General features: G+C 37.7%; 1 protein-coding gene and 2 long non-coding RNA genes across 4 annotated transcripts in view; 2 read left to right on the top strand and 1 right to left on the bottom strand.

Moving 5' to 3' along the window:
• CFAP418 (cilia and flagella associated protein 418) overlaps positions 1-13,178 on the bottom strand; it is a 67,652-nt gene that overhangs the window by 47,583 nt on the left and 6,891 nt on the right. The window lies entirely within an intron of this gene.
• LOC143781460 (uncharacterized) lies at positions 3,554-6,294 on the top strand. The gene is made up of 3 exons (XR_013216721.1): positions 3,554-3,888; positions 4,214-4,402; positions 6,097-6,294. It is a non-coding gene; the product is annotated as an uncharacterized LOC143781460 (long non-coding RNA).
• Positions 8,423-11,163, top strand: LOC143781459 (uncharacterized). Its single transcript, XR_013216720.1, has 3 exons — positions 8,423-8,757; positions 9,083-9,271; positions 10,966-11,163. It is a non-coding gene; the product is annotated as an uncharacterized LOC143781459 (long non-coding RNA).

Genomic DNA, 13,178 nt, shown 5'->3' with positions numbered 1-13,178 from the left:
CAGGACCTCCTCCTGTTCCTGGAAATCCTTAACAACAATGGTATCAATGTGAAACTCACCTGCAAGTATAGTCAGAGCAATTTAGAATTTTTGGATGTCATGGTAAGGAAGGGTACTAATGACTTTATTGAGACAAATGTATTCCGGAAGGATACTGCTGTAAATTCCTTATTACATGCATCATCAGCACATCCTAGACCGCTGATAAATGGTATACCAACGGGTCAGTTCCTGAGGATCAAGAGGATATGTTCCAGTGAACAATCATTTCATGAAGAAGCAGATGCCTTGGCTACAAGGTTCGAGAACAGAGGCTACTCTAAACGCAGTATTAAGAGGGGAAAGAAAAAAGCTGTCCAAGCTAAGAGAGAAGATTTACTACGAACCAAAAATAAGCCGCCATCAGATCAAGTAGTGAGATTTATATCTACATTTAGTGATAAAGGTTCGGCCATGAAACAAGCGTTGGAGAAATATTGGCCAATGCTAAAAATGGACAAAACACTTGCTAAATATCTTAATGATCAGCCTTCGATTACGTATAGAAGAGCAAAAAATTTGAAAGATATATTGGTTCATAGCTATCACTCAGGACAAACCCCGGAAAAAGCCTTTGGCTCTAAAGGCCCTAAATGGGGCTTTTTTCCTTGTAACGATTGTATAGCCTGCCCTAATATGTCTCGAGCTAGTAATTTTTTATCGAGTGATGGTACAAAGACCTATACAATTACCCAACACATTACGTGCAATAGTGTGGGTGTGGTCTACTACGCCACCTGTCCATGTATGAAAATATACGTTGGTCTAACATCCAGACCTTTAAAGATACGGGTAAGGGAACATCATAGAGATATCGTGAACTCTAAAGATATTGAGGACATATCAACATTAAAACCCATACCCAGACATTTCAGATTGAAGCATGGGTGCAATGCAAAACTCTTGAAAGTAATAGGCATTGATAAGGTTCATATTGATCAGAGAGGTGGTAATTGGCGCAAGAATTTGGCTCAGTTGGAAGCTAGGTGGATCTCTATGATTGATTGTGTACAGCCACATGGGCTTAATGAGATCCTTAGTTTTGCTCCTTTTCTTTAATAGAGTATGTTATTTACCACTTTTTGCTTTTTATTATTTTTTGTTAGGTGTTTTTTATTTTTATATGTCTGAAAATATTTTAATCTGTTTTTATATGGACTCTAATAATTTATGTTTTCATCTCTTTAGTGTTTTATACACGTCTTTACTGCTTGAATATGAGGAGTTGTGGATTGGGGAATTATTGATCAGATGACATCAATATTGGAAGAAATATATGGATACCACTGTGGGATGGCCCAGAACCATCTGGAGGATTTGTCTCCCGGGATTGTATATTAATAGAGCACTGCACTTTGAGGATATATATATTTTTTAGACATTTATTATCCAATTGTCCGTTGCACTTTTTTAAATATGTTATTTGTTAGGACTGTATAACATTATAATGATTTTGTTTTGTTTGTGGCTTTTATATTTTTATGTATTAGTAATGTATATATGTTTGATTTGTGTGCACTTATTCACTGGACGTTAAATGAACTTTGTAGCCATGTAGCTATTTTAGGATATTTACGGTTTTTTCTTAATCAATTATCTTTTTATAATGGCTATTCTATTGAATAGGTTTTATACCTCTTTTTTTGTAACTTCACTGATTTCACTTTCTATTATGCTTCATGCAGATTATGTTTTAGGTATTTATAAATAGGATTTTATATATAATGTGTGGCACATCTCTTCCTCAGTGGCTATATTAGAGTGATTACGGTTCCCTCCTTCTCCTAGCAGCGGTGTGCGCTTCCTGAGTCTCCGGCTGGTGAGTCTCCATGGCGACGCGTCTTGATCTTTGCCTGTGCCGTCTCCCTCTCTGACGCGTCGGAGGGGGATGCGGACTGGTGACGTGAGACGCCGGTCCGTGGAAGACGTCACTTCCGGTTTTCGGCAACGGAAGCGCCGCTCACATGCCGCTGCTTTCATTGATTTTTTAAGGTATATTAAGACGTGAATTAACACCTCTCAGTTGTACTGAATTCCCCCAAGGAAGAAGCTATACGCGAAACGCGCGTCGGGGTCTGCGCTGCAGGGGTCTGCGCTGCATACACAGGTCATGTATTGAAATCCCTCCTAGGACTTATTTGTATTTATTTACTTATGGCTGCACTTTACTTTAATACCAATATTGACTATTATTATCTTTAGGTCACTTGGCATTTACTTGTCCCTAACTAGGATAGCGCTGTCTTATATGGAAGCTATTATTATATACAAATAAACTCTTTATTTATTTTTTTGCACTTTTTACATGGGATATAGATGGAATATAATATAATTTTTGTCACTAGGCACTTTATATATATATTTTTTATCCAGGGCTTGTGTGCCCCCTATGGGACAAGAGATGTATTTGTATTTATTTAGCGTCCAATGAATAATAACAACATTTATATGTATATTGTGCAGTATTAAGCTATTTATAAATTTGTTCATCTTTGGCATATAGACCTTTTTTGTGATACACTTCTGTTTATGCCCTTATTATTTTGTGGTAGATACTCTAATCTAGGTGCAATTTATACCTTATATGTACCATAATATATTATAGCATTCTTTGATTCATGTAGATACACAGGCTATATGGATATTTGTGCATGGAGGACGTGGCTCTGTAGTAGCAGCTATTCTGTATTTTATGTCTCCTCGTTATTTGTGTACATGTTCTGTATAATAAAATATATAAATTTTTAATTTGAATTGGCATATGCTTCCGTTTTTGTTGATAGGAGTAGTGTTATTGGAAGTGCCTTTGATTAGGCCTAAAAATCTTTTGGTTTATCTATAAATTTTCCTGTACTTTGTTTACAGCTAGTAGTGGCCAATATGGATACTAAAGCCAGAGAATTGAATTGGTTATCTTGTATGGATACTGTTTTTAATGGAGATACTATACAGAATGTTTCAGTGGAAAGTGGTAGTAAAATGAATTTGAAAAATTCTATGAAGTATCTATTGAAGAAAAGGACACGGACATGGTGGAATAAGGCCTCATTAGAAAGGTATTTGGCTAAAGGATTAATTCCGAGAGGCTTAAGAGTGAAAATTATGCCATCTTTTGTGGTAGAGGACACTGTGTTCAGGACTAAATGGGAAGAAGCCTGTAATAATTGTTCTAAATGCCTTATAGAACTTTTAATTGGTAACAATAAGAAAAGTCTGGATAACTGTGATATTGAGATCGAGAGCACTCGTGTGAAACTATCTGAGACACTTACCAATGTAGAGATGGAGACACTCAACAAGGATATTGAGAACCAATCCCATATTTGGGAAAAAGAGGTGAAGGACTCTAAAATGAAGAAGTTCCAAAGGGATCTTCAAGACCTCAAAAGTGGAACAGTCTACAGATGGCAAACAGCTGTAACAAGGAGCCATGAGATGACAAGGACTTCATCTTTTTCATCCATATCATCCAGAGAGGAGGATAATAATGATGGTAGGACTGATAATCGTTTCTATAATCTGAGGAGGAATACTAATCAGAGAAGAGGAAACAATTATAAAAGAAAGGAGAAACGGAGAAATGATCCATCGACATCTGGGTTACAGGTAATTAATCTATCTGATTACAAACTTACGGAAGCACAGGTGGAGGTATTGAGCTTGGGTCTGAGTTTCTCACCCACTGCTTCATTTGATTTTTTCTCAGCACTGAAAGACTTAAATTTATTTGCACGTAAGCTGGTTCTAAAAAAACTTCATGAAAAACCAAATCTGGGTGAAGTATGGACAGAGAGGGAGTTAGAAGCTATTGCCATTCTTGACGAACTCAGTAATGAACAGGAACCAATAGTGAGTATAAACAAATTTGTGCCCCCCATTCCTAAAAAATTCCCTCCTATGAATCTTTACCCGAATATTGAACTTTTTGTCAAAATGGTCACTAATGAATTCCATAAGATATCACCAAGGATAAATAATGATAATCTCACTTGGTGTCAGAGGAAGGCCCTAAAAGAACTGAGAGATTTAAAGGGAATAGTGATAAAATCGGCAGACAAAGGAGGGAATGTGGTGGTTTTACCTGTTGGACTATACGAAAAAGAAGCTTTGAGACAATTGAGGGATCCAGCTCACTATAAGAGATTGACTTTTAACCCAACTTTGAAATTTGTAGGTGACCTGGAGGGGATCTTGGAAGAAGCTTTTCAGAATGGGATTATCACAAAACAAATCAGAGACAATTTGATACCTACCTACCCAAAGATGGCATGTATCTATTTCTTGCCCAAAGTTCATAAAAATTTAAATAACCCACCGGGTCGTCCAATTGTATCGGGCAACGGGAGCCTCTGCGAAACAGTTGGTAAGTACCTTGATTCTCACCTTAAACCTTTGGTCCACATGTTACCTTCCTATATTAGGGACACTGGAGATTTCCTGTCAAAAATTGAAGGCATACCAATGGAGGAAGATATGTGGTTTGTGACTCTTGACGTAGAGTCTCTCTATACCTCTATTCAACATAAAGATGGAATCCAAGCAGTTAAAACCTTTCTATCTATGACTGATTACAGTATTGAGGTTATCGATTTTTTGATTACTCTTCTGGAATTTGCACTGACCCACAACTTTTTTATTTTTAAAGAAACCATTTACTTGCAAAACCAGGGCACAGCGATGGGGGCGTCTTTCGCCCCCTCATACGCTAATTTATTTTTAGGTCTATGGGAGAGAACCATCTTCTTCACTAGACCAGTTGACTTTATTGAGAAGGTCCTGTTCTGGGTACGTTTCATTGACGATATTTTTCTGATTTGGCAGGGCTCAGAACAGGACCTCCTCCTGTTCCTGGAAATCCTTAACAACAATGGTATCAATGTGAAACTCACCTGCAAGTATAGTCAGAGCAATTTAGAATTTTTGGATGTCATGGTAAGGAAGGGTACTAATGACTTTATTGAGACAAATGTATTCCGGAAGGATACTGCTGTAAATTCCTTATTACATGCATCATCAGCACATCCTAGACCGCTGATAAATGGTATACCAACGGGTCAGTTCCTGAGGATCAAGAGGATATGTTCCAGTGAACAATCATTTCATGAAGAAGCAGATGCCTTGGCTACAAGGTTCGAGAACAGAGGCTACTCTAAACGCAGTATTAAGAGGGGAAAGAAAAAAGCTGTCCAAGCTAAGAGAGAAGATTTACTACGAACCAAAAATAAGCCGCCATCAGATCAAGTAGTGAGATTTATATCTACATTTAGTGATAAAGGTTCGGCCATGAAACAAGCGTTGGAGAAATATTGGCCAATGCTAAAAATGGACAAAACACTTGCTAAATATCTTAATGATCAGCCTTCGATTACGTATAGAAGAGCAAAAAATTTGAAAGATATATTGGTTCATAGCTATCACTCAGGACAAACCCCGGAAAAAGCCTTTGGCTCTAAAGGCCCTAAATGGGGCTTTTTTCCTTGTAACGATTGTATAGCCTGCCCTAATATGTCTCGAGCTAGTAATTTTTTATCGAGTGATGGTACAAAGACCTATACAATTACCCAACACATTACGTGCAATAGTGTGGGTGTGGTCTACTACGCCACCTGTCCATGTATGAAAATATACGTTGGTCTAACATCCAGACCTTTAAAGATACGGGTAAGGGAACATCATAGAGATATCGTGAACTCTAAAGATATTGAGGACATATCAACATTAAAACCCATACCCAGACATTTCAGATTGAAGCATGGGTGCAATGCAAAACTCTTGAAAGTAATAGGCATTGATAAGGTTCATATTGATCAGAGAGGTGGTAATTGGCGCAAGAATTTGGCTCAGTTGGAAGCTAGGTGGATCTCTATGATTGATTGTGTACAGCCACATGGGCTTAATGAGATCCTTAGTTTTGCTCCTTTTCTTTAATAGAGTATGTTATTTACCACTTTTTGCTTTTTATTATTTTTTGTTAGGTGTTTTTTATTTTTATATGTCTGAAAATATTTTAATCTGTTTTTATATGGACTCTAATAATTTATGTTTTCATCTCTTTAGTGTTTTATACACGTCTTTACTGCTTGAATATGAGGAGTTGTGGATTGGGGAATTATTGATCAGATGACATCAATATTGGAAGAAATATATGGATACCACTGTGGGATGGCCCAGAACCATCTGGAGGATTTGTCTCCCGGGATTGTATATTAATAGAGCACTGCACTTTGAGGATATATATATTTTTTAGACATTTATTATCCAATTGTCCGTTGCACTTTTTTAAATATGTTATTTGTTAGGACTGTATAACATTATAATGATTTTGTTTTGTTTGTGGCTTTTATATTTTTATGTATTAGTAATGTATATATGTTTGATTTGTGTGCACTTATTCACTGGACGTTAAATGAACTTTGTAGCCATGTAGCTATTTTAGGATATTTACGGTTTTTTCTTAATCAATTATCTTTTTATAATGGCTATTCTATTGAATAGGTTTTATACCTCTTTTTTTGTAACTTCACTGATTTCACTTTCTATTATGCTTCATGCAGATTATGTTTTAGGTATTTATAAATAGGATTTTATATATAATGTGTGGCACATCTCTTCCTCAGTGGCTATATTAGAGTGATTACGGTTCCCTCCTTCTCCTAGCAGCGGTGTGCGCTTCCTGAGTCTCCGGCTGGTGAGTCTCCATGGCGACGCGTCTTGATCTTTGCCTGTGCCGTCTCCCTCTCTGACGCGTCGGAGGGGGATGCGGACTGGTGACGTGAGACGCCGGTCCGTGGAAGACGTCACTTCCGGTTTTCGGCAACGGAAGCGCCGCTCACATGCCGCTGCTTTCATTGATTTTTTAAGGTATATTAAGACGTGAATTAACACCTCTCAGTTGTACTGAATTCCCCCAAGGAAGAAGCTATACGCGAAACGCGCGTCGGGGTCTGCGCTGCAGGGGTCTGCGCTGCATACACAGGTCATGTATTGAAATCCCTCCTAGGACTTATTTGTATTTATTTACTTATGGCTGCACTTTACTTTAATACCAATATTGACTATTATTATCTTTAGGTCACTTGGCATTTACTTGTCCCTAACTAGGATAGCGCTGTCTTATATGGAAGCTATTATTATATACAAATAAACTCTTTATTTATTTTTTTGCACTTTTTACATGGGATATAGATGGAATATAATATAATTTTTGTCACTAGGCACTTTATATATATATTTTTTATCCAGGGCTTGTGTGCCCCCTATGGGACAAGAGATGTATTTGTATTTATTTAGCGTCCAATGAATAATAACAACATTTATATGTATATTGTGCAGTATTAAGCTATTTATAAATTTGTTCATCTTTGGCATATAGACCTTTTTTGTGATACACTTCTGTTTATGCCCTTATTATTTTGTGGTAGATACTCTAATCTAGGTGCAATTTATACCTTATATGTACCATAATATATTATAGCATTCTTTGATTCATGTAGATACACAGGCTATATGGATATTTGTGCATGGAGGACGTGGCTCTGTAGTAGCAGCTATTCTGTATTTTATGTCTCCTCGTTATTTGTGTACATGTTCTGTATAATAAAATATATAAATTTTTAATTTGAATTGGCATATGCTTCCGTTTTTGTTGATAGGAGTAGTGTTATTGGAAGTGCCTTTGATTAGGCCTAAAAATCTTTTGGTTTATCTATAAATTTTCCTGTACTTTGTTTACAGCTAGTAGTGGCCAATATGGATACTAAAGCCAGAGAATTGAATTGGTTATCTTGTATGGATACTGTTTTTAATGGAGATACTATACAGAATGTTTCAGTGGAAAGTGGTAGTAAAATGAATTTGAAAAATTCTATGAAGTATCTATTGAAGAAAAGGACACGGACATGGTGGAATAAGGCCTCATTAGAAAGGTATTTGGCTAAAGGATTAATTCCGAGAGGCTTAAGAGTGAAAATTATGCCATCTTTTGTGGTAGAGGACACTGTGTTCAGGACTAAATGGGAAGAAGCCTGTAATAATTGTTCTAAATGCCTTATAGAACTTTTAATTGGTAACAATAAGAAAAGTCTGGATAACTGTGATATTGAGATCGAGAGCACTCGTGTGAAACTATCTGAGACACTTACCAATGTAGAGATGGAGACACTCAACAAGGATATTGAGAACCAATCCCATATTTGGGAAAAAGAGGTGAAGGACTCTAAAATGAAGAAGTTCCAAAGGGATCTTCAAGACCTCAAAAGTGGAACAGTCTACAGATGGCAAACAGCTGTAACAAGGAGCCATGAGATGACAAGGACTTCATCTTTTTCATCCATATCATCCAGAGAGGAGGATAATAATGATGGTAGGACTGATAATCGTTTCTATAATCTGAGGAGGAATACTAATCAGAGAAGAGGAAACAATTATAAAAGAAAGGAGAAACGGAGAAATGATCCATCGACATCTGGGTTACAGGTAATTAATCTATCTGATTACAAACTTACGGAAGCACAGGTGGAGGTATTGAGCTTGGGTCTGAGTTTCTCACCCACTGCTTCATTTGATTTTTTCTCAGCACTGAAAGACTTAAATTTATTTGCACGTAAGCTGGTTCTAAAAAAACTTCATGAAAAACCAAATCTGGGTGAAGTATGGACAGAGAGGGAGTTAGAAGCTATTGCCATTCTTGACGAACTCAGTAATGAACAGGAACCAATAGTGAGTATAAACAAATTTGTGCCCCCCATTCCTAAAAAATTCCCTCCTATGAATCTTTACCCGAATATTGAACTTTTTGTCAAAATGGTCACTAATGAATTCCATAAGATATCACCAAGGATAAATAATGATAATCTCACTTGGTGTCAGAGGAAGGCCCTAAAAGAACTGAGAGATTTAAAGGGAATAGTGATAAAATCGGCAGACAAAGGAGGGAATGTGGTGGTTTTACCTGTTGGACTATACGAAAAAGAAGCTTTGAGACAATTGAGGGATCCAGCTCACTATAAGAGATTGACTTTTAACCCAACTTTGAAATTTGTAGGTGACCTGGAGGGGATCTTGGAAGAAGCTTTTCAGAATGGGATTATCACAAAACAAATCAGAGACAATTTGATACCTACCTACCCAAAGATGGCATGTATCTATTTCTTGCCCAAAGTTCATAAAAATTTAAATAACCCACCGGGTCGTCCAATTGTATCGGGCAACGGGAGCCTCTGCGAAACAGTTGGTAAGTACCTTGATTCTCACCTTAAACCTTTGGTCCACATGTTACCTTCCTATATTAGGGACACTGGAGATTTCCTGTCAAAAATTGAAGGCATACCAATGGAGGAAGATATGTGGTTTGTGACTCTTGACGTAGAGTCTCTCTATACCTCTATTCAACATAAAGATGGAATCCAAGCAGTTAAAACCTTTCTATCTATGACTGATTACAGTATTGAGGTTATCGATTTTTTGATTACTCTTCTGGAATTTGCACTGACCCACAACTTTTTTATTTTTAAAGAAACCATTTACTTGCAAAACCAGGGCACAGCGATGGGGGCGTCTTTCGCCCCCTCATACGCTAATTTATTTTTAGGTCTATGGGAGAGAACCATCTTCTTCACTAGACCAGTTGACTTTATTGAGAAGGTCCTGTTCTGGGTACGTTTCATTGACGATATTTTTCTGATTTGGCAGGGCTCAGAACAGGACCTCCTCCTGTTCCTGGAAATCCTTAACAACAATGGTATCAATGTGAAACTCACCTGCAAGTATAGTCAGAGCAATTTAGAATTTTTGGATGTCATGGTAAGGAAGGGTACTAATGACTTTATTGAGACAAATGTATTCCGGAAGGATACTGCTGTAAATTCCTTATTACATGCATCATCAGCACATCCTAGACCGCTGATAAATGGTATACCAACGGGTCAGTTCCTGAGGATCAAGAGGATATGTTCCAGTGAACAATCATTTCATGAAGAAGCAGATGCCTTGGCTACAAGGTTCGAGAACAGAGGCTACTCTAAACGCAGTATTAAGAGGGGAAAGAAAAAAGCTGTCCAAGCTAAGAGAGAAGATTTACTACGAACCAAAAATAAGCCGCCATCAGATCAAGTAGTGAGATTTATATCTACATTTAGTGATAAAGGTTCGGCCATGAAACAAGCGTTGGAGAAATATTGGCCAATGCTAAAAATGGACAAAACACTTGCTAAATATCTTAATGATCAGCCTTCGATTACGTATAGAAGAGCAAAAAATTTGAAAGATATATTGGTTCATAGCTATCACTCAGGACAAACCCCGGAAAAAGCCTTTGGCTCTAAAGGCCCTAAATGGGGCTTTTTTCCTTGTAACGATTGTATAGCCTGCCCTAATATGTCTCGAGCTAGTAATTTTTTATCGAGTGATGGTACAAAGACCTATACAATTACCCAACACATTACGTGCAATAGTGTGGGTGTGGTCTACTACGCCACCTGTCCATGTATGAAAATATACGTTGGTCTAACATCCAGACCTTTAAAGATACGGGTAAGGGAACATCATAGAGATATCGTGAACTCTAAAGATATTGAGGACATATCAACATTAAAACCCATACCCAGACATTTCAGATTGAAGCATGGGTGCAATGCAAAACTCTTGAAAGTAATAGGCATTGATAAGGTTCATATTGATCAGAGAGGTGGTAATTGGCGCAAGAATTTGGCTCAGTTGGAAGCTAGGTGGATCTCTATGATTGATTGTGTACAGCCACATGGGCTTAATGAGATCCTTAGTTTTGCTCCTTTTCTTTAATAGAGTATGTTATTTACCACTTTTTGCTTTTTATTATTTTTTGTTAGGTGTTTTTTATTTTTATATGTCTGAAAATATTTTAATCTGTTTTTATATGGACTCTAATAATTTATGTTTTCATCTCTTTAGTGTTTTATACACGTCTTTACTGCTTGAATATGAGGAGTTGTGGATTGGGGAATTATTGATCAGATGACATCAATATTGGAAGAAATATATGGATACCACTGTGGGATGGCCCAGAACCATCTGGAGGATTTGTCTCCCGGGATTGTATATTAATAGAGCACTGCACTTTGAGGATATATATATTTTTTAGACATTTATTATCCAATTGTCCGTTGCACTTTTTTAAATATGTTATTTGTTAGGACTGTATAACATTATAATGATTTTGTTTTGTTTGTGGCTTTTATATTTTTATGTATTAGTAATGTATATATGTTTGATTTGTGTGCACTTATTCACTGGACGTTAAATGAACTTTGTAGCCATGTAGCTATTTTAGGATATTTACGGTTTTTTCTTAATCAATTATCTTTTTATAATGGCTATTCTATTGAATAGGTTTTATACCTCTTTTTTTGTAACTTCACTGATTTCACTTTCTATTATGCTTCATGCAGATTATGTTTTAGGTATTTATAAATAGGATTTTATATATAATGTGTGGCACATCTCTTCCTCAGTGGCTATATTAGAGTGATTACGGTTCCCTCCTTCTCCTAGCAGCGGTGTGCGCTTCCTGAGTCTCCGGCTGGTGAGTCTCCATGGCGACGCGTCTTGATCTTTGCCTGTGCCGTCTCCCTCTCTGACGCGTCGGAGGGGGATGCGGACTGGTGACGTGAGACGCCGGTCCGTGGAAGACGTCACTTCCGGTTTTCGGCAACGGAAGCGCCGCTCACATGCCGCTGCTTTCATTGATTTTTTAAGGTATATTAAGACGTGAATTAACACCTCTCAGTTGTACTGAATTCCCCCAAGGAAGAAGCTATACGCGAAACGCGCGTCGGGGTCTGCGCTGCAGGGGTCTGCGCTGCATACACAGGTCATGTATTGAAATCCCTCCTAGGACTTATTTGTATTTATTTACTTATGGCTGCACTTTACTTTAATACCAATATTGACTATTATTATCTTTAGGTCACTTGGCATTTACTTGTCCCTAACTAGGATAGCGCTGTCTTATATGGAAGCTATTATTATATACAAATAAACTCTTTATTTATTTTTTTGCACTTTTTACATGGGATATAGATGGAATATAATATAATTTTTGTCACTAGGCACTTTATATATATATTTTTTATCCAGGGCTTGTGTGCCCCCTATGGGACAAGAGATGTATTTGTATTTATTTAGCGTCCAATGAATAATAACAACATTTATATGTATATTGTGCAGTATTAAGCTATTTATAAATTTGTTCATCTTTGGCATATAGACCTTTTTTGTGATACACTTCTGTTTATGCCCTTATTATTTTGTGGTAGATACTCTAATCTAGGTGCAATTTATACCTTATATGTACCATAATATATTATAGCATTCTTTGATTCATGTAGATACACAGGCTATATGGATATTTGTGCATGGAGGACGTGGCTCTGTAGTAGCAGCTATTCTGTATTTTATGTCTCCTCGTTATTTGTGTACATGTTCTGTATAATAAAATATATAAATTTTTAATTTGAATTGGCATATGCTTCCGTTTTTGTTGATAGGAGTTGGGTCTCCAAGGCGTTGACGGCGTGGGCTTAACATTTGCGACAAAGTTTTTTTTGCTCAGGTTCCCAGGATTTAAAATTAGCTGATATTGCGGACCAGATTGCGCAGGCAGGAAAATATTTCTGTTCAGCATCCTTAGGCGGCAAAAAATTGCACAGCGATTCGACGAATGCTGTGGCTCAAAGTGTGGAGGCTCGATGTAGCTTCAAAAAGATCGCTGACAGGACTACCTCTCCAGGGGTCTCGTGTATTTGGAACCAGGCTAGATGAGATAATTTTGGTAGCTACAGGCAGCAGAAGCACCCTGCTTCCTCAACCCAAGGCCAGCCGTCCTTTTAGGAGGCGTGGGGCCTTGCAGGTCCGTCCCTTTCCTCACTTTCCAGCAACGGATGGGCTGGGTCGGCAGGTTAGATTGAAGGTCACTTAGGACAGCTACATTAAGGCAAACTACCGCTGGACGACATTCTTCATAAGGGGCTAGGCCGTCCGGGTTCAGGGGCAATGAGAAAGTCAGTGCTTGAAAGGTAGCTCCCACTAGATCATTCTTCCAGGGTGGGTGCTCGCTTTCTCCTTTTTAAGGAGACATGGCTTGGGGCAATCGGCGATCTTTAGGT

This window comes from Ranitomeya variabilis, chromosome 6, assembly GCF_051348905.1.
Source record: "Ranitomeya variabilis isolate aRanVar5 chromosome 6, aRanVar5.hap1, whole genome shotgun sequence".
Classification (NCBI taxonomy): Eukaryota; Metazoa; Chordata; class Amphibia; order Anura; family Dendrobatidae; genus Ranitomeya; species Ranitomeya variabilis.
Note: the sequence above shows the minus strand (reverse complement) of the source record. Positions and strands in the feature narration are given on the sequence as shown.